Below are 23,041 nucleotides of genomic sequence, written 5' to 3'. Positions count from 1 at the left end.
TATATATATATATATTATCATTATCATTATTTTTATACTTAATCGCTGTGTCCCGCGTGAGCGAGCGCACACATACATACCTATACAGTTCAATGTATACATACACAGTGCCTCCATCATGACCAGGTGGACAATGTGGGTAAACATGAGAGTGTAGTCTGTCTGGGGCGGGGTTCTACATCAGACTGGGTCTAACTAAAAGTAAAGTCCGTGCCTACCATTTGTTCCCTGGCAAGATACCCTCTTGAGAGACTAGGTAAGATCTGGTAGCTGTAATATTATGTACTATGATCATTTTAGGTTCTAAAAACATCAGTATGGAAGGCACCGCACCTGTATTAGATAATGTGATATTGTAACAGCCATAATGATAATAAACCTAGGCTACAGGTGCCTACATGTGGCAAGTGACGATCGTGAACATTCCAAGTGGAGACACTGTTCTGTTGTACCCTAGGAACACAAACTGGCACCCCATATTAGACAATGTTCCAAAATTACTGATTTCAGACCTGAAGGATTACACTTTCGACCACTTTATGATTACTTTACTGATAGTAACATTCTTGAAGACTTTCTGAGACTATATCTAATATTCGCTATGCCCTGAGCTATATAACTACATATCACATGTGTAATGTACCTTAACCATATATGTATTACTGTTATTGTTACAAATATGTCCAGTACCAGTACATTCTGTAACTACATGTCACATGTGTAATGTACCTTAACCATCTATGTATTACTGTTATTGTTACAAATATATCCAGTACCAGTACATTCTGTAACTACATGTCACATGTGTAATGTACCTTAACCATATATGTATTACTGTTATTGTTACAAATATATCCAGTACCAGTATATTCTGTAACTACATGTCACATGTGTAATGTACCTTATCCATCCATATCCCCGTGCTATGTACATGTACTGTTGTACCTACCCACTGTACTCCCTACTGGCCTCCATCTGTCTCTTCTTAACACTTTCCTTTATGTTACTATTACCATATGTATGATAAGTCATGTTCAAAATTTACATTGTATATGTGACTTCAGTATGTTTGTACATTGTATATGTGACTTCAGTATGTCTGTACAATAAACTTACTAAAGTCAGTGGTCACTAGAAGCAGTGGGCACCAGAAGGAGTGGGTACTAGGGGCAGAGGGCACTAGAGGCACTGGGTACTAGAAGCAGTGGGCACCAGAGGAGTGGGTACTAGGGGCAGAGGGCACTAGAGGCACTGGGTACTAGAAGCAGTGGGCACCAGAAGGAGTGGGTACTAGGGGCAGAGGGCACTAGAGGCACTGGGTACTAGAAGCAGTGGGCACTAAAGTGAATGGGGATTTGAAGCGGTGGGCGCTACATGGAGGGGGTACTAGAGGGAGAAAAACAGGATCTTCTAGAAGGAGTGGGCACCGGAGGGAGTGGACACCGGAGGGAGTGGACACCGGAGGGAGTGGGTAAAAGAAGCAATGGTCACAGAGGGAGGGAGTACTAGAGGGAGTAGGTACAGTGGATACCAGAGAGAGAGGGTAATAGAGGAATTAGGCACGAACGAAAGGAAGCACCAGAAGGAGAGGGTACTGGAGAAAGGAAACACCAGAAGGAGAGGGTACTGGAGAAAGGAAGCACCAGAAGGAGAGGGTACTGGAGAAAGGAAACACCAGAAGGAGAGGGTACTGGAGAAAGGAAGCACCAGAAGGAGAGGGTACTGGAGAAAGGAAACACCAGAAGGAGAGGGTACTGGAGAAAGGAAGCACCAGAAGGAGAGGGTACTGGAGAAAGGAAACACCAGAAGGAGAGGGTACTGGAGAAAGGAAGCACCAGAAGGAGAGGGTACTGGAGAAAGGAAACACCAGAAGGAGAGGGTACTGGAGAAAGGAAGCACCAGAAGGAGAGGGTACTGGAGAAAGGAAACACCAGAAGGAGAGGGTACTGGAGAAAGGAAGCACCAGAAGGAGAGGGTACTGGAGAAAGGAAACACCAGAAGGAGAGGGTACTGGAGAAAGGAAGCACCAGAAGGAGAGGGTACTGGAGAAAGGAAACACCAGAAGGAGAGGGTACTGGAGAAAGGAAGCACCAGAAGGAGAGGGTACTGGAGAAAGGAAACACCAGAAGGAGAGGGTACTGGAGAAAGGAAGCACCAGAAGGAGAGGGTACTGGAGAAAGGAAACACCAGAAGGAGAGGGTACTGGAGAAAGGAAGCACCAGAAGGAGAGGGTACTGGAGAAAGGAAACACCAGAAGGAGAGGGTACTGGAGAAAGGAAACACCAGAAGGAGAGGGTACTGGAGAAAGGAAACACCAGAAGGAGAGGGTACTGGAGAAAGGAAACACCAGAAGGAGAGGGTACTGGAGAAAGGAAGCACCAGAAGGAGAGGGTACTGGAGAAAGAGAACACTAGATGTAGTGGACATTACAAGGAAGGAGTACCAGAGGCAAGAGACACTAGAAAAAGTAAGTGCTAAAGCGGGAAATAGAGGGACAGGGAATTAGATGGAAGGGACACAGTGGGGAAGGGGCACTCGTGGAAGGGGACTAGAGGGCGAGGACAGAACAGGGAGGAGGGATTAGAGGGCGAGGACAGAACAGGGAGGGGGCACTAATGGGATGGAGCGCTAGTGGAAGGAAGCACTAGTGGGATGGAGTGCTAGTGGGAGAGAGCACTAGTGGGAGGGGGCCCTATAAGGAAAGTGTAACCCTGTGGGCTAAGGACACTCACTGCCAACCCTGGACACCACAAGGGACTGGGAACACCCACCACCAGCCCTGAACACCACAAGGGGCTGAGAACACCCACCACCAGCCCCGGACACCACAAGGGGCTGAGAACACCCACCACCAGTCCTGGACACCACAAGGGGCTGAGAACACCCACCACCAGGCTGGACCCCACAAGGGGCTGGGAACACCCACCACCAGTCCTGGACACCACAAGGGGCTTCGAACACCCACCACCAGCCCTGGACACCACAAGGGGCTGAGAACACCCACCACCAGTCCTGGACACCACAAGGGGCTGAGAACACCCACCACCAACCCTGGACACCACAAGGGGCTGAGAACACCCACCACCAGTCCTGGACACCACAAGGGGCTGAGAACACCCACCACCAGTCCTGGACACCACAAGGGGCTGAGAACACCCACCACCAGTCCTGGACACTAGTGACAAGGGGCTAAAAACACCCACCACCAGTCCTGGACCCCACAAGGGGCTGAAACACCCACCGCCAGTCCTAGACACTACAAGGGGCTAAGAACACCCACCACCAGTCCTGGACCCCACAAGGGGCTGAGAACACCCACCACCAACCCTGGACATCACAAGGGGCTAAGAACACCCACCACCAGCCCTGGACACCACAAGGGGCTGAGAACACCCACCACCAACCCTGGACACCACAAGGGGCTGAGAACACCCACCACCAGCCCTGGACACCACAAGGGGCTGAGAACACCCACCACCAGCCCTGGACACCACAAGGGGCTGAGAACACCCACCACCAACCCTGGACACCACAAGGGGCTGAGAACACTCACCGCCAGTCCTGGACACCACAAGGGACTGAGAACACCCACCACCAGTCCTGGACACCACAAGGGGCTGAGAACACCCACCGCCAGTCCTGGACACTAGTGACAAGGGGCTAAAAACACCCACCACCAGTCCTGGACCCGACAAGGGGCTGAAACACCCACCACCAGTCCTAGACACTACAAGGGGCTAAGAACACCCACCACCAGTCCTGGACCCCACAAGGGGCTGAGAACACCCACCGCCAGTCCTGGACACCACAAGGAGCTGAGAACACCCACCACCAGTCCTGGACCCCACAAGGGACTGGGAACACCCACCACCAGTCCTGGACACCACAAGGAGCTGAGAACACCCACCACCAGTCCTGGACCCCACAAGGGACTGGGAACACCCACCACCAGTCCTGGACACCACAAGGGGCTGAGAACACCCACCACCAGTCCTGGACACCACAAGGAGCTGAGAACACCCACCACCAGTCCTGGACCCCACAAGGGGCTGAGAACACCCACCACCAGTCCTGGACCCCACAAGGAGCTGAGAACACCCACCACCAGTCCTGGACCCCACAAGGGGCTGAGAACACCCACCACCAGTCCTGGACCCCACAAGGAGCTGAGAACACCCACCGCCAGTCCTAGACACCACAAGTGGCTGAGAACACCTCCAGTCCTGGACACCACAAGGGGCTAAGAACACCCACCACCAGTCCTGGACACCACAAAGGGCTGAGATCACCCAACGACAGCCCTGGACACCACAAGCGGCTAGCACCCACCGCCAGTCCTGGACACCACAAGGGGCTGAGAACACCCAACGACAGCCCTGGACACCACAAGCGGCTAGCACCCACCGCCAGTCCTGGACACCACAAGGGGCTGAGAACACCCACCACCAGTCCTGGACCCCACAAGGGGCTGAGAACACCCACCACCAGTCCTGGACACCACAAGGGGCTGAGAACACCCACCACCAGTCCTAGACCCCACAAGAGGCTTCGAACACCCACCGCCAGTCCTAGACACCACAAGGGGCTGAGAACACCCACCACCAGTCCTGGACCCCACAAGGGGCTGAGAACACCCACCGCCATCCTGGACACCACAAGGGGCTGAAAACACCTCCAGTCCTGGACCCCACAAGGGGCTGAGAACACCCACCACCAGCCCTGGACACCACAAGGGACTGGGAACACCCACCACCAGTCCTGGACCCCACAAGGGGCTGAGAACACCCACCACCAGTCCTAGACACCACAAGGGGCTGAGAACACCCACCACCAGTCCTGGACCCCACAAGGGGCTGAGAACACCCACCGCCAGTCCTAGACACCACAAGGGGCTGAAAACACCTCCAGTCCTGGACACCACAAGGGGCTAAGAACACCCACCACCAGTCCTGGACACCACAGGGGGCTGAGAACACCCACCACCAGTCCTGGACACCACAAGGGGCTGAGAACACCCACCACCAGTCCTGGAGCCCACAAGGGGCTGAGAACACCCACCGCCAGTCCTAGACACCACAAGGGGCTGAGAACACCCACCACCAGTCCTGGACCCCACAAGGGGCTGCGAACACCCACCACCAGTCCTAGACACCACAAGGGGCTGAGAACACCCACCACCAGTCCTGGACCCCACAAGGGGCTGAAAACACCTCCAGTCCTGGACACCACAAGGGGCTGAGAACACCCACCACCAGTCCTAGACACCACAAGGAGCTGAGAACACCCACCACCAGTCCTGGACCCCACAAGGGGCTGAGAACACCCACCACCAATCCTGGACCCCACAAGGGGCTGAGAACACCCACCGCCATCCTGGACACCACAAGGGGCTGAAAACACCTCCAGTCCTGGACACCTCAAGGGGCTGAAAACACCCAGTCCTGGACCCCACAAGGGGCTGAGAACACCCACCACCAGCCCTGGACACCACAAGGGACTGGGAACACCCACCACCAGTCCTGGACACCACAAGGGACTGGGAACACCCACCACCAGTCTTGGACACCCCAAGGGGCTGCGAACACCCACCACCATCCTGGACCCCACAAGGGGCTGCGAACACCCACCGCCATCCTGGACCCCACAAGGGGCTGAGAACACCCACCACCAGTCCTGGACACCACAAGGGGCTGAGAACACCCACCACCAGTCCTGGACACCACAAGGGGCTGAGAACACCCACCACCAGTCCTGGACACCACAAGGGACTGGGAACACCCACCACCAGTCTTGGACACCACAAGGGGCTGAGAACACCCACCGCCATCCTGGACACCACAAGGGGCTGAGAACACCCACCACCAGTCCTGGACACCACAAGGGACTGGGAGCACCCACCACCAGTCCTGGACACCACAAGGGGCTGAGAACACCCACCACCAGTCCTGGACAAAACAAGGGGCTGAGAACACCCACCACCAGTCCTGGACACCACAAGGGGCTGGGAACACCCACCACCAGTCCTGGACACCACAAGGGACTGGGAGCACCCACCACCAGTCCTGGACACCACAAGGGGCTGAGAACACCCACCGCCATCCTGGACACCACAAGGGGCTTCGAACACCCACTACCAGTCCTGGACACCACAAGGGACTGGGAGCACCCACCACCAGTCCTGGACACCACAAGGGGCTGAGAACACCCACCACCAGTCCTGGACACCACAAGGGGCTGAGAACACCCACCACCAACCCTGGACACCACAAGGGGCTTCGAACACCCACCACCAGTCCTGGACACCACAAGGGGCTGAGAACACCCACCGCCATCCTGGACACCACAAGGGGCTGAGAACACCCACCACCAACCCTGGACACCACAAGGGGCTTCGAACACCCACCACCAGTCCTGGACACCACAAGGGACTGGGAACACCCACCACCAGTCCTGGACACCACAAGGGGCTGAGAACACCCACCACCAGTCCTGGACACCACAAGGGGCTGAGAACACCCACCACCAGTCCTGGAACCACAAGGGGTTAGGAACACCCACCACCAGTCCTGGACCCCACAAGGGACTGGGAACACCCACCACCAGTCCTGGACACCACAAGGGGCTGAGAACACCCACCACCAGTCCTGGACACCACAAGGGGCTGAGAACACCCACCGCCAGTCCTGGACACCACAAGGGGCTGAGAACACCCACCACCAGTCCTGGACACCACAAGGGGCTGAGAACACCCACCACCAGTCCTGGACACCACAAGGGGCTGAGAACACCCACCACCAGTCCTGGACACCACAAGGAGCTGAGAACACCCACCACCAGTCCTGGACACCACAAGGGGCTGAGAACACCCACCGCCATCCTGGACACCACAAGGGGCTGAGAACACCCACCACCAACCCTGGACACCACAAGGGGCTTCGAACACCCACCACCAGTCCTGGACACCACAAGGGACTGGGAACACCCACCACCAGTCCTGGACACCACAAGGGGCTGAGAACACCCACCACCAGTCCTGGACACCACAAGGAACTGAGAACACCCACCACCAGTCCTGGACACCACAAGGGGCTGAGAACACCCACCACCAGTCCTGGACACCACAAGGGGCTGAGAACACCCACCACCAGTCCTGGACACCACAAGGAACTGAGAACACCCACCACCAGTCCTGGACCCCACAAGGGGCTGAAAACACCCACCACCAGTCCTGGACACCACAAGGGGCTGAGAACACCCACCACCAGTCCTGGACACCACAAGGGGCTGGGAACACCCACCACCAGTCCTGGACACCACAAGGGGCTGAGAACACCCACCACCAGTCCTGGACACCACAAGGGGCTGGGAACACCCACCACCAGTCCTGGACACCACAAGGGGCTGGGAACACCCACCACCAGTCCTGGACACCACAAGGCGCTGAGAACACCCACCACCAGTCCTGGACACCACAAGGGGCTGAGAACACCCACCACCAGTCCTGGACACCACAAGGGGCTGAGAACACCCACCACCAGTCCTGGACACCACAAGGGGTTAGGAACACCCACCACCAGTCCTGGACACCACAAGGGGCTGAGAACACCCACCACCAGTCCTGGACACCACAAGGGGTTAGGAACACCCACCACCAGTCCTGGACACCACAAGGGGTTAGGAACACCCACCGTCAGTTTGGGAGACCACAAGGGTTCGGGGACACCCACCACGATCCCTAGACATCGAAGGGGTTGGGGACACCTACTGTCAGCCCTAGGCACCACTAGTGGCGAGGGAAACCCATCACCAGTCTCACAAGCGGCTGGGGACACTCACCATCAGTCCTGGACACCACAAAGGGCTGGAGACACCCACCACTAGTTCTCGAAACCAGAAGGGGCTGGGAACGCCCATGACCAGTCCTGGAGACCACAAGGGGCTGGGGACACCCATCACCGCTCCTGGAGAGCACAAGGGGCTGGGAACACCCACCACTCATACTTGTAAGGGCGCCACATTTATGTAAGAGATGAATCTTAAACTCATTATTTGAGCTTTGGTAAGTAAGTTCCATCTTGTAACAAAGTGGGGTCGGGCGTCGCTCATCACGACTCCAAACCTAATTTGTCACAACCAGAAAGTGTTGGAAGGTTTGTTGGTAGTATGTCTTAAGTGTTGGAAAGTTTGTTGGTAGTATAAGTATTAAGTGTTGGAAGGTTTGTTGGTAGTATGTCTTAAGTGTTGGAAAGTTTGTTGGTAGTATAAGTATTAAGTGTTGGAAGGTTTGTTGGTAGTATGTCTTAAGTGTTGGAAAGTTTGTTGGTAGTATAAGTATTAAGTGTTGGAAGGTTTGTTGGTAGTATAAGTCTTAAGTGTTGGAAAGTTTGTTGGTAGTATAAGTATTAAGTGTTGGAAGGTTTGTTGGTAGTATGTCTTAAGTGTTGAAAAGTTTGTTGGTAGTATAAGTATTAAGTGTTGGAAGATTTGTTGGTAATATAAGTATTAAGTGTTGGAAAGTTTGTTGGTAGTATAAGTATTAAGTGTTGGAAGGTTTGTTGGTAGTATGTCTTAAGTGTTGGAAAGTTTGTTGGTAGTATAAGTATTAAGTGTTGGAAGGTTTGTTGGTAGTATAAGTCTTAAGTGTTGGAAAGTTTGTTGGTAGTATAAGAGTGTTGGAAGGTTTGTTGGTAGTATGTCTTAAGTGTTGAAAAGTTTGTTGGTAGTATAAGTATTAAGTGTTGGAAGATTTGTTGGTAATATAAGTATTAAGTGTTGGAAGGTTTGTTGGTAGTATAAGTCTTAAGTGTTGGAAAGTTTGTTGGTAGTATGTCTTAAGTGTTGGAAGGTTTGTTGGTAGTATAAGTATTAAGTGTTGGAAAGTTTGTTGGTAATATAAGTATTAAGTGTTGGAAGGTTTGTTGGTAGTATAAGTATTAAGTGTTGGAAGGTTTGTTGGTAGTATAAGTATTAAGTGTTGGAAAGTTTGTTGGTAATATAAGTATTAAGTGTTGGAAGGTTTGTTGGTAGTATAAGTATTAAGTGTTGGAAGGTTTGTTGGTAATATAAGTATTAAGTGTTGGAAAGTTTGTTGGTAGTATAAGTATTAAGTGTTGGAAGGTTTGTTGGTAGTATAAGTATTAAGTGTTGGAAGGTTTGTTGGTAGTATAAGTATTAAGTGTTGGAAGGTTTGTTGGTAGTATAAGTATTAAGTGTTGGAAGGTTTGTTGGTAGTATAAGTATTAAGTGTTGGAAGGTTTGTTGGTAATATAAGTATTAAGTGTTGGAAGGTTTGTTGGTAGTATAAGTATTAAGTGTTGGAAGGTTTGTTGGTAATATAAGTATTAAGTGTTGGAAGGTTTGTTGGTAGTATAAGTCTTAAGTGTTGGAAAGTTTGTTGGTAGTATAAGTATCAAGTGTTGGAAGGTTTGTTGGTAATATAAGTATTAAGTGTTGGAAGGTTTGTTGGTAGTATAAGTCTTAAGTGTTGGAAAGTTTGTTGGTAGTATAAGTATTAAGTGTTGGAAGGTTTGTTGGTAGTATAAGTATTAAGTGTTGGAAAGTTTGTTGGTAATATAAGTATTGTGTTGGAAGGTTTGTTGGTAATATAAGTATTAAGTGTTGGAAGGTTTGTTGGTAGTATACGTCTTAAGTGTTGGAAGGTTTGTTGGTAGTGTAAGTATTAAGTGTTGGAAGGTTTGTTGGTAGTATAAGTATTAAGTGTCGGAAGGTTTGTTGGTAGTATAAGTATTAAGTGTTGGAAGGTTTGTTGGTAGTATAAGTCTTAAGTGTTGGAAGGTTTGTTGGTAGTATAAGTATTAAGTGTTGGAAGGTTTGTTGGTAGTATAAGTATTAAGTGGGTCAGGTCTAGCAGACAGTCGATTTAAGCATAACACACAACATTTACCAAAGCTTAAACTGCACGAGTCTCACAACAACAACAACAACAACAACAACAATGAGCAAAAATGTATAAAAATAGAGCAGTTGGTAAGTGGGAGTTGAGCCGGTGGGTGGGTGGAGTGTAGGAGGTTGGGAGCACAGTTACCAACCAACCTGGTGGTCATCCACTAGTGAGACGTGTGCTTGTGCCACCACCACCATCACATCCACATCATCATGTCTTAACTACTCATTATGTTGTTAACACATAACACAATTATCAACACTTCCCACAAAGCAAACATAAAATTGTCTAGCAAGCTGGCATGATAGACAGGCTGGGCATTTAATGACCTTGAGACGGGCAAGTGACGTCATCAGAGTTGGCATGTGCAACAGAGTCGTAACCCTCAACAAGGAGACCAGACACTACTGAGACTGGATATTAAACTATCTCTCATCTTAGTGTATTACCCAAGACCTCTCTCTCTCTCTCTCTCTCTCTCTCTCTCTCTCTCTCTCTCTCTCTCTCTCTCTCTACTTCACATTTGATGACCTATCCTCAAAACTAACACACGCATATATATATATATATATATATATATATATATATATATATATATATATATATATATATATATATATATGTGTGTGTGTGTGTGTGTGTGTGTGTGATTTTCTTGTTCGTTGTTTCCTGTGTTAGAGATGCTAAGCCTGGAGCAGAAGGACAAAGGCCACATTCGTTCACACTCAGTCTCTAGCTGTCATGTGTAATGCACCGAAACCACAGCTCCCTTTCCACATCCAGGCCCTACAGAACTTTCCATGGTTTACCCCAGACGCTTCACATGCCCTGGTTCAATCCATTGACAGCACGTCGACCCCGGTATACCACATCATTCTAATTCACTCTATTCCTTGCACGCCTTTTACCCTCCTGTATGTTCAGGCCTCGATCACTCAAAGAATTTTTCTCTCCATCTTTCCACCTCCAATTTGGTCTCCCTCTTCTCGTTCCCTCCACCTCCGACACATATATCCTCTTGGTCAATCTTTCCTCACTCATTCTCTCCATGTGCCCAAACCATTTCAAAACACCCTCTTCTGCTCTCTCAACCACACTCTTTTTATTTCCACACATCTCTCTTACCCTTACATTGCTCACTCGATCAAACCACCTCACACCACACATTGTCCTCAAACATCTCATTTCCAGCACATCCATCCTCCTGCGCACAACTCTATCCATAGCCCACGCCTCGCAACCATACAACATTGTTGGAACCACTATTCCTTCAAACATACCCATTTTTGCTCTCCGAGATAATGTTCTCGACTTCCACACATTCTTCAATGCCCCCAGAACCTTCACCCCCTCCCCCACCCTGTGACTCACTTCCGCTTCCATGGTTCCATCCAATGCTAAATCCACTTCCAGATATCTAAAACACTTCACTTCCTTCATTTGTGATAGACGATGCTCTGGGTGGGTGAAAGAAATATGGATGTGAAGGAGGCTATGGGTGGATGAAGGCCAGGATATGGATGTGGAAGAGGCTTTGGGTAGATGAAGGCCAGGATATGGATGTGGAAGAAGTTCCCTTCCATGACACGCTTCACCACCCAAGACAGTTCCCCGTCCATGACACATTTTACCCCTATGACACACTTCACCTTCCATGACAGTTTTCCCTCCATGACACACTTCATCTTCCATGGCGTGCTTCTCTCCCCATAACACGGTTCTCTTCGCATGTTACGGTTCTCCATCCATGATACGATTCTCCATCCATGACACGCTTCACCCTCCATGATACGGTTCTCCCTCCATGACACGGTTCCACCTCCAGGACATGATTCTCTCTCCATGACATGGTTCTCCCTCCATGATACGGTTCTCCCTCCATGACACGGTTCCACCTCCAGGACATGATTTCTCTCTCTATGACATGGTTCTCCCTCCATGACATGCTTCATCCTCCATGACACAGATCTTCCATGACACGATTACCCATCCATGACATGGTTCTCCCTTCATGACATGGTTCTCCCTCCATGACATGGTTCTCCCTCCATGTCATGGTTCTCCCTCCATGTCATGGTTCTCCCTCCATGTCATGGTTGCCCCTCCATGACATGGTTCTCCCTCCATGTCATGGTTGCCCCTCCATGACATGGTACTCCCTCCATGTCATGGTTGCCCCTCCATGACACGCACAACTGTAGTAAAGTCTAGTAAGACATTTGGTCTGGTATACATATAACTTCCCAAAAAAGATAACCCAGGACACCGAACTGTCACAGATGAGGGAAGAACCCAAGGAAACATAGCTGGAGCCCAGGACACCGAACTGCCACAGATGAAGGAAGAACCCAAGGAAACATAGCTGGAGCCCAGGACACCGAACTGTCACAGATGAGGGAAGAACCCAAGGAAACATAGCTGGAGCCCAGGACACCGAACTGCCACAGATGAAGGAAGAACCCAAGGAAACATAGCTGGAGCCCAGGACACCGAACTGTCACAGATGAGGGAAGAACCCAAGGAAACATAGCTGGAGCCCAGGACACCGAACTGCCACAGATGAAGGAAGAACCCAAGGAAACATAGCTGGAGCCCAGGACACCGAACTGTCACAGATGAGGGAAGAACCCAAGGAAACATAGCTGGAGCCCAGGACACCGAACTGTCACAGATGAAGGAAGAACCCAAGGAAACATAGCTGGAGCCCAGGACACCGAACTGTCACAGATGAAGGAAGAACCCAAGGAAACATAGCTGAAGCCCAGGACACCGAACTGTCACAGATGAAGGAAGAACCCAAGGAAACAGCTGAAGCCCAGGACACCGAACTGTCACAGATGAAGGAAGAACCCAAGGAAACATAGCTGGAGCCCAGGACACCGAACTATCACAGATGAAGGAAGAACCCAAGGAAACATAGCTGGAGCCCAGGACACCGAACTGTCACAAATGAAGGAAGAACCCAAGGAAACATAGCTGAAGCCCAGGACACCGAACTCACAGATGAAGGAAGAACCCAAGGAAACATAGCTGGAGCCCAGGACACCGAACTGTCACAGATGAAGGAAGAACCCAAGGAAACATAGCTGAAGCCCAGGACACCGAACTCACAGATGAAGGAAGAACCCAAGGAAACATAGCTGGAGCCCAGGACACCGAACCATCACACGTGAAGGAAGAACCAAAGGAAACATAGCTGGAGCCCAGGACACCGAACTATCACACGTGAAGGAAGAACCCACGGAAACATAGCTGGAGCCCAGGACACCGAACCATCACACGTGAAGGAAGAACCCTAGGAAACATAGCTGGAGCCCAGGACACCGAACTGTCACAGATGAAGGAAGAACCCAAGGAAACATAGCTGGAGCCCAGGACACCGAACTGTCACAGATGAAGGAAGAACCCAAGGAAACATAGCTGAAGCCCAGGACACCGAACTGTCACAGATGAAGGAAGAACCCAAGGAAACAGCTGAAGCCCAGGACACCGAACTGTCACAGATGAGGGAAGAACCCAAGGAAACATAGCTGAAGCCCAGGATGCCGAACTGTCACAGATGAAGGAAGAACCCAAGGAAACATAGTGGAGCCCAGGATACCGAACTGTCACAGATGAAGGAAGAACCCAAGGAAACATAGCTGGAGCCCAGGACACCGAACTCTCACAGATGAAGGAAGAACCCAAGGAAACATAGTTGGAGCCCAGGACACCGAACTATCACACGTGAAGGAAGAACCCAAGGAAACATAGCTGGAGCCCAGGACACCGAACTGTCACAGATCAAGGAAAAACCCAAGGAAACATAGCTGGAGCCCAGGACACCGAACTTTCACAGATGAAGGAAGAACCGAAGGAAACATAGCTGGAGCCCAGGACACCGAACTGTCACACATGAAGGAAGAACCCAAGGAAACATAGCTGGAGCCCAGGACACCGAACTGTCACAGATGAAGGAAGAACCCAAGGAAACATAGCTGGAGCCCAGGACACCGAACTGTCACAGATGAAGGAAGAACCCAAGGAAACATAGCTGAAGCCCAGGACACCAAACTGTCACAGATGAAGGAAGAACCCAAGGAAACATAGCTGAAGCCCAGGACACCGAACTGTCACAGATGAAGGAAGAATCGAAGGAAACATAGCTGGAGCCCAGGACACCGAACTGTCACACGTGAAGGAAGAACCCAAGGAAACATAGCTGAAGCCCAGGACACCGAACTGTCACACGTAAAGGAAGAACCCAAGGAAACATAGCTGGAGCCCAGGACACCGAACTGTCACAGATGAAGGAAGAATCCAAAGAAACATAGCTGGAGCCCAGGACACCGAACTGTCACACGTGAAGGAAGAACCCAAGGAAACATAGCTAAAGCCCAGGACACCGAACTGTCACACGTGAAGGAAGAACCCAAGGAAACATAGCTGAAGCCCAGGACACCGAACTGTCACAGATGAAGGAAGAACCCAAGGAAACATAGCTGAAGCCCAGGACACCGAACTGTCACACGTGAAGGAAGAACCCAAGGAAACATAGCTGGAGCCCAGGACACCGAACCGTCACACGTGAAGGAAGAACCCAAGGAAACATAGCTGAAGCCCAGGACACCGAACAGTCACACGTGAAGGAAGAACCCAAGGAAACATAGCTGGAGCCCAGGACACCGAACTGTCACAGATGAAGGAAGAACCCAAGGAAACATAGCTGGAGCCCAGGACACCGAACCGTCACACGTGAAGGAAGAACCCAAGGAAACATAGCTGGAGCCCAGGACACCGAACTGTCACAGATGAAGGAAGAACCCAAGGAAACATAGCTGGAGCCCAGGACACCGAACCGTCACACGTGAAGGAAGAACCCAAGGAAACATAGCTGGAGCCCAGGACACCGAACTGTCACAGATGAAGGAAGAACCCAAGGAAACATAGCTGGAGCCCAGGACACCGAACCGTCACACGTGAAGGAAGAACCCAAGGAAACATAGCTGGAGCCCAGGAACCGTACGTGTCACACTGAAGGAAGAACCCAAGGAAACATAGCTGGAGCCCAGGACACGGAACTGTCACAGATGAAGGAAGAACCCATGGAAACATAGCTGGAGCCCAGGACACCGAACCATCACACGTGAAGGAAGAACCCAAGGAAACATAGCTGGAGCCCAGGACACCGAACTGCCACACGTGAAGGAAGAACAAAAGGAAACATAGCTGGAGCCCAGGACACCGAACTGTCACACGATGAAGGAAGAACCCAAGGAAACATAGCTGGAGCCCAGGACACCGAACTGTCACACGTGAAGGAAAGAACCCAAGGAAACATAGCTGGAGCCCAGGACACCGAACTGTCACAGATGAAGGAAGAACCCAAGGAAACATAGCTGAAGCCCAGGACACCGAACCTGTCACACGTGAAGGAAGAACCCAAGGAAACATAGCTGGAGCCCAGGACACCGAACTGTCCACAGATGAAGGAAGAACCCAAGGAAACATAGCTGAAGCCCAGGACACCGAACTGTCACACGTGAAGGAAGAACCCAAGGAAACATAGCTGGAGCCCAGGACACCGAACTGTCACAGATGAAGGAAGAACCCAAGGAAACATAGCTGAAGCCCAGGACACCGAACTGTCACAGATGAAGGAAGAACCCAAGGAAACATAGCTGGAGCCCAGGACATCGAACTGTCACAGATGAAGGAAGAACCCAAGGAAACATAGCTGAAGCCCAGGACACCGAACTGTCACAGATGAAGGAAGAACCCAAGGAAACATAGCTGGAGCCCAGGACACCGAACTGTCACACGTGAAGGAAGAACCCAAGGAAACATAGCTGAAGCCCAGGACACCGAACTGTCACACGTGAAGGAAGAACCCAAGGAAACATAGCTGGAGCCCAGGACACCGAACTGTCACAGATGAAGGAAGAATCCAAGGAAACATAGCTGGAGCCCAGGACACCGAACTGTCACACGTGAAGGAAGAACCCAAGGAAACATAGCTGAAGCCCCGGACACCGAACTGTCACACGTGAAGGAAGAACCCAAGGAAACATAGCTGAAGCCCAGGACACCGAACTGTCACAGATGAAGGAAGAACCCAAGGAAACATAGCTGAAGCCCAGGACACCGAACTGTCACACGTGAAGGAAGAACCCAAGGAAACATAGCTGGAGCCCAGGACACCGAACTGTCACAGATGAAGGAAGAACCCAAGGAAACATAGCTGGAGCCCAGGACACCGAACCATCACACGTGAAGGAAGAACCCAAGGAAACATAGCTGGAGCCCAGGACACCGAACTGTCACAGATGAAGGAAGAACCCAAGGAAACATAGCTGGAGCCCAGGACACCGAACTGTCACACATGAAGGAAGAACCCATGGAAACATAGCTGAAGCCCAGGACACGGAACTGTCACAGATGAAGGAAGAACCCAAGGAAACATAGCTGGAGCCCAGGACACCGAACCATCACACGTGAAGGAAGAACCCAAGGAAACATAGCTGGAGCCCAGGACACCGAACCATCACACGTGAAGGAAGAACCCAAGGAAACATAGCTGGAGCCCAGGACACCGAACTGTCACAGATGAAGGAAGAACCCAAGGAAACATAGCTGAAGCCCAGGACACCGAACTGTCACACGTGAAGGAAGAACCCAAGGAAACATAGCTGGAGCCCAGGACACCGAACCGTCACACGTGAAGGAAGAACCCAAGGAAACATAGCTGGAGCCCAGGACACCGAACCGTCACACGTGAAGGAAGAACCCAAGGAAACATAGCTGGAGCCCAGGACACCGAACCGTCACACGTGAAAAAAGAACCCAAGGAAACATAGCTGGAGCCCAGGACACCGAACCGTCACACGTGAAGGAAGAACCCAAGGAAACATAGCTGGAGCCCAGGACACCGAACTGTCACAGATGAAGGAAGAACCCAAGGAAACATAGCTGGAGCCCAGGACACCGAACCGTCACAGATGAAGGAAGAACCCAAGGAAACAAAGCTGGAGCCCAGGACACCGAACTGTCACAGATGAAGGAAGAACCCAAGGAAACATAGCTGGAGCCCAGGACACCGAACCATCACACGTGAAGGAAGAACCCAAGGAAACATAGCTGAAGCCCAGGACACCGAACTGTCACAGATGAAGGAAGAACCCAAGGAAACATAGCTGGAGCCCAGGACACCGAACTGCCACAGATGAAGGAAGAACCCAAGGAAACATAGCTGAAGCCCAGGACACCGAACCATCACACGTGAAGGAAGAACCCAAGGAAACATAGCTGGAGCCCAGGACACCGAACTGTCACAGATGAAGGAAGAACCCAAGGAAACATAGCTGGAGCCCAGGACACCGAACCATCACACGTGAAGGAAGAACCCAAGGAAACATAGCTGGAGCCCAGGACACCGAACTGTCACAGATGAAGGAAGAACCCAAGGAAACATAGCTGAAGCCCAGGACACCGAACTGTCACAGATGAAGGAAGAACCCAAGGAAACATAGCTGGAGCCCAGGACACCGAACTGTCACAGATGAAGGAAGAACCCAAGGAAACATAGCTGAAGCCCAGGACACCGAACTGTCACAGATGAAGGAAGAACCCAAGGAAACATAGCTGAAGCCCAGGACACCGAACCATCACAATGTACAGGGATCTCTCAACATACAGTACCCTCCGTGTACAGGGATCTCTCAACATACAGTACCCTCCGTGTACAGGGATCTCTCAACATACAGTACCCTCCGTGTACAGGGATCTCTCAACATACAGTACCCTCCGTGTACAGGGATCTCTCAACATACAGTACCCTCCGTGTACAGGGATCTCTCAACATACAGTACCCTCCGTGTACAGGAATCTCTCAACATACAGTACCCTCCGTGTACAGGGATCTCTCAACATACAGTACCCTCCGTGTACAGGGATCTCTCAACATACAGTACCCTCCGTGTACAGGGATCTCTCAACATACAGTACCCTCCGTGTACAGGGATCTCTCAACATACAGTACCCTCCGTGTACAGGGTATTTCCAGCGTACAGTAACGTCATCATTCATTGTACCAGGAGGGCTGGCTGGCGGGAGGTGGGTTACGCCTGTCTGACCAACTCCAGGAATTTAAATATCACCACATGGCGGGGGGGAGGGGGAGGGGGGGGGGATCACACTAGCCATACTTCAGTGTGACCTGCTGCTGCCTCACACTAACACACACTTTCATACAATCATTTCATGTGAATCTTGTGAGCCTGGGTGATGGCTCGGCCCGGCCCGGCCTGGCCCTGGCCCGGCCCTGGCCCTGGCCCGGCCTGGCCCGTGGCCCGCCATGAGAGTCACTCACACACACGTCTTCCATGTGAGTTCGTCGCTTGTCGTAAAGCTTCGAGAGCAGTGTTATCGTATGCTGCTGGCTCAAGATTACCAACATGACCGGTGGATTTGGTCTTGAGCGAAACTAACTGATAATCCGGTTGTGGCAGCCCCACCCACCAGACAAACTCTCATGACCTGAAGCTTTTTGTTCTGTGGTGAAGAACAGAGAAAAATGATGAGGAAGATGGTCCACACAAGGCCATGTTGGTACGGAGAACAGGAGGCCATGTTGGTACGGAGAACAGGAGGCCATGTTGGTACGGAGAACAGGAGATCATGTTGGAACGGAGAACAGGAGGCCATATTAGTACGGTGAACAGGAGGATCATGTTGGTAGGAGAACAGGAGATCATGTTGGTAGGGAGAACAGGGGGCCATGTTGGTAGGGAGAACAGGAGGCCATGTTGGTAGGGAGAGTGGGAGGTCATGATGGTACGGAGAACAGATCATGTTGGTACGGAGAACAGGAGGTCATGTTGGTACGGAGAACAGGAGGTCATATTGGTACAGAGTACAGGAGGTCATGTTGGTACGGAGAACAAGTCATATTGGTACGGAGTACAGGAGGTCATGTTGGTAGGGAGAACAGGAGATCATGTTGGTACGGAGAACAGGAGGTCATGTTGTTACGGAGAACAGGAGGTCATGTTGGTACGGAGAACAGATCATGTTGGTACAGAACAGGAGGCCATGTTGGTACGGAGAACAGGGGGTCATGTTGGTACGGAGAACAGGAGGTCATGTTGGTTCGGAAAACAGGAGGTCATGTTGGTACGGAGAACAGGAGGTCATGTTGGTAGGGAGAGTGGGAGGTCACGTCGGTACAGAGAACAGGAGGTCATGTTGTTACGGAGAACAGGAGGTCATGTTGGTACGAAGAACAGGAGGCCATTTTGGTACGGAGAGCAGGAGGCCATGTTGGCAGGGAGAACGGGAAGCCATGTTGGTAGGGAGAGTGGAAGGTTATGTTGGTAGGGAGAGTGGGAGGTCATGTTGGTAGGGAGAGTGGGAGGTCATGTTGGTACGGAGAACAGGAGGTCATGTTGGTAGGGAGAGTGGGAAGTCATGTCGGTACAGAGAACAGGAGGTCATGTTACGGAGAACAGGAGGTCATGTTGGTACGAAGAACAGGAGGTCATGTTGGTACGGAGAGCAGGAGGCCATGTTGGCAGGGAGAACGGGAAGCCATGTTGGTAGGGAGAGTGGAAGGTTATGTTGGTAGGGAGAGTGGAAGGTTATGTTGGTAGGGAGAGTGGGAGGTCATGTTGGTAGGGAGAGTGGGAGGTCATGTTGGTAGGGAGAGTGGGAGGTCATGTTGGTAGGGAGAGTGGGAGGTCATGTTGGTAGGGAGAGTGGGAGGCCATGTTGGTAGGGAGAATGGGAGGTCATGTTGGTAGGAAGAGTGGGAGGTCATGTTGGTAGGGATGGGACACCATGTTGGGAGGGAGGGTGGGAGGCCATGTTGGTAGGGAGAGTGGGTGGTCATGTTGGTAGGGAGAGTGGGACGCCATGTTGATAGGGAGAGTGGAAGGTCATGTTGGTAGGAAGAGTGGGAGGTCATATTGGTAGGGAGAGTGGGAGGTCATGTTGGTAGGGAGAGTGGAACAACATGTTGGTAGGGAGAGTGGGAGGTCATGTTGGCAGGGAGAACGGGAAGCCATGTTGATAGGGAGAGTGGAAGGTCATGTTGGTAGGGAGAGTGGAAGGCCATTTTGGTAGGGAGAGTGGGAGGTCATGTTGGTAGGGAGAGTGGGAGGTCATGTTGGTCGGGAGAGTGGGACGCCATGTTGGTAGGGAGAGTGGGAGGTCATGTTGGTAGGGAGAGTGGAAGGCCATATTGGTAGGGAGAGTGGGAGGTCATGTTGGTAGGGAGAGTGGAACACCATGTTGGTAGGGAGAGTGGGAGGTCATGTTGGCAGGGAGAACGGGAAGCCATGTTGATAGGGAGAGTTGAAGGTCATGTTGGTAGGGAGAGTGGAAGGCCATTTTGGTAGGGAGAGTGGGAGGTCATGTTGGTAGGGAGAGTGGGAGGTCTTGTTGGTAGGGAGAGTGGGACGCCATGTTGGTAGGGAGAGTGGGAGGTCATGTTGGTAGGGAGAGTGGAAGGCCATATTGGTAGGGAGAGTGGGAGGTCATGTTGGTAGGGAGAGTGGGAGGTCATGTTGGTAGGGAGAGTGGGAGGTCATGTTGGTAGGGAGAGTGGGAGGCCATGTTGGTAGGGAGAGTGGGAGGTCATGTTGGTAGGGAGAGTGGGAGGCCATGTTGGTAGGGAGAGTGGGAGGTCATGTTGGTAGGGAGAGTGGGAGGCCATGTTGGTAGAGAGAGTGGGAGGCCTTGTTAGTGGGAAGAGTGGGAGATCATGTTGGTAGGGAGAGTGGGAGGCCATGTTGGTAGGGAGAGTGGGAGGTCATGTTGGTAGGGAGTGTGGGAGGTCATGTTGGTAGGGAGAGTGGGAAGTCATGTTGGTAGGGAAAGTAGGAGATCATGTTGGTAGGGAGAGTGGGAGGTCATGTTGGTAGGGAGAGTGGGAGGTCTTGTTGGTAGGGAGAGTGAGAGGTCATGTTGGTAGAGAGAGTGGGAGGTCATAATGGTAGGGAGAGTGGGAGGTCATGTTGGCAGGGAGAACGGGAAGCCATGATGGTAGGGAGAGTGGGAGGTCATGTTGGTAGGGAGAATGTGAGGCCGTGTTGGTAGAGTGGGAGGTCATGTTGGTAGGGAGAGTGGGAGGTCATGTTGGTAGGGAGAGTGGGAGGTCATGTTGGCAGGGAGAACGGGAAGCCATGTTGGTAGGGAGAGTGGGAGGTCATGTTGGTAGGGAGAATGTGAGGCCATATTGGTAGAGAGAGTGGGAGGTCATGTTGGTAGGGAGTGGGAGGCCTTGTTAGTAGAAAGATTGGGAGATCATGTTGGTAGGAAGAGTAGGAGGTCATGTTGGTAGGGAGAGTGGGAGGTCATGTTGGTAGGGAAAGTGGGAGGTCATGTTGGTAGGGAGAGTGGGAGGTCATGTTGGTAGGGAGAGTGGGAGGCCTTTTTAGTAGGAAGAGTGGGAGATCATGTTGGTAGGGAGAGTGGGAGGTCATGTTGGTAGGAAGAGTGGGAGGTCATGTTGGTAGGGAGAGTGGGAGGTCATGTTGGTAGGGATAGTGGGAGGTCATGTTGGTAGGGAGAGTGGGAGGCCTTGTTAGTAGGGAGAGTGGGAGATCATGTTGGTATGGAGAGTGGGAGGTCATGTTGGTCGGGAGAGTGGGAGGTCATGTTCGTAGGGGAGTGGGAGATCATGTTGGTAGGGAGAGTGGGAGGTCATGTTGGTAGGGAGAGTGGAAGGTCATGTTGGTAGGGAGAGTGGGAGGTCTTGTTGGTAGGGAGAGTGGGAGGTCATGTTGGTAGGGAGAGTGGGAGGTCATGTTGGTAGGGAGAGTGGGAGGTCATGTTGGTAGGGAGAGTGGGAGGCATTGTTAGTAGGGAGAGTGGGAGGTCATGTTGGTAGGGAGAGTGGGAGGTCATGTTGGTAGGGAGAATGGGACACCATGTTGGTAGGGATAGTGGGACACAATGTTGGTAGGGAGAGTGGGACACCATGTTCGTAGGGAGAGTGAGAGGCCATGTTGACAGGGAGAGTGGGAGGCCATGTTGGTAGGGAGAGTGGGACACCATGTTGGTAGGGAGAGTGGGAGGCCATGTTGGTAGGGAGACTGGGAGGCCGTGTTGGTAGGGAGAGTGGGACACCATTTTCGTAGGGAGAGTGGGAGGCCATGTTGGTAGGCATCACAACAAGGAAGTCAGACAACTACCATTTTTACTACTACTGCAACACACTACAGACAGCTACACTAACTTTAATACCACAACCATAACTACCATCAAAATACCACATGTACCACCACCACCACTACCATGACCACAACCAGCACCACTATCACTACCACTGTCAATACTACTACTACTACTACTACTACCACCACAACCATCGCCACTACCACCACCACCACCATCACCACTACCACCACCATCACTATCACCACTACCATCACCACCACCATCACCACTACCACCACCATCACCACTACCACCACCACCACCATCACCACTACCACCACCACCACCATCACAACTACCACCACCACCACCATCACCACTACCACCACCACCACCATCACAACTACCACCACCACCACCATCACCACTACCACCACCACCACCATCACCACCACCACCACCATCACCACTACCACCACCACCACCATCACCACTACCACCACCACCACCATCACCACTACCACCACCACCATCACAACTACCACCACCACCACCATCACCACTACCACCACCATCACCACTACCACCACCATCACCACTACCACCACCACTACCATCACCATTACCACTTCCACTATCAATACTACTACTACTACTACTACTACTACTACACAACCGTCACCACTACCACCACCACCACCACCACCACCACCACCACTACCACCACCATCACCACTACCACCACCATCACCATCACCACCACCATCACCACTACCACCACCATCACCATCACCACTACCACCAACATCACCACTACCACCACCATCACCACTACCACCACCACACCATCACCACTACCACCAACATCACCACTACCACCACCACCACCATCACCACTACCACCACTACCAACATCACCACTACCACCACCACCACCATCACCACTACCACCACCACCACCATCACCACTACCACCAACATCACCATCACCACTACCACCAC

The sequence above is a fragment of the Panulirus ornatus genome, chromosome 13 (genome assembly GCF_036320965.1).
Source record: "Panulirus ornatus isolate Po-2019 chromosome 13, ASM3632096v1, whole genome shotgun sequence".
Taxonomy (NCBI): Eukaryota; Metazoa; Arthropoda; class Malacostraca; order Decapoda; family Palinuridae; genus Panulirus; species Panulirus ornatus.
This window is presented reverse-complemented; position numbering follows the sequence as displayed.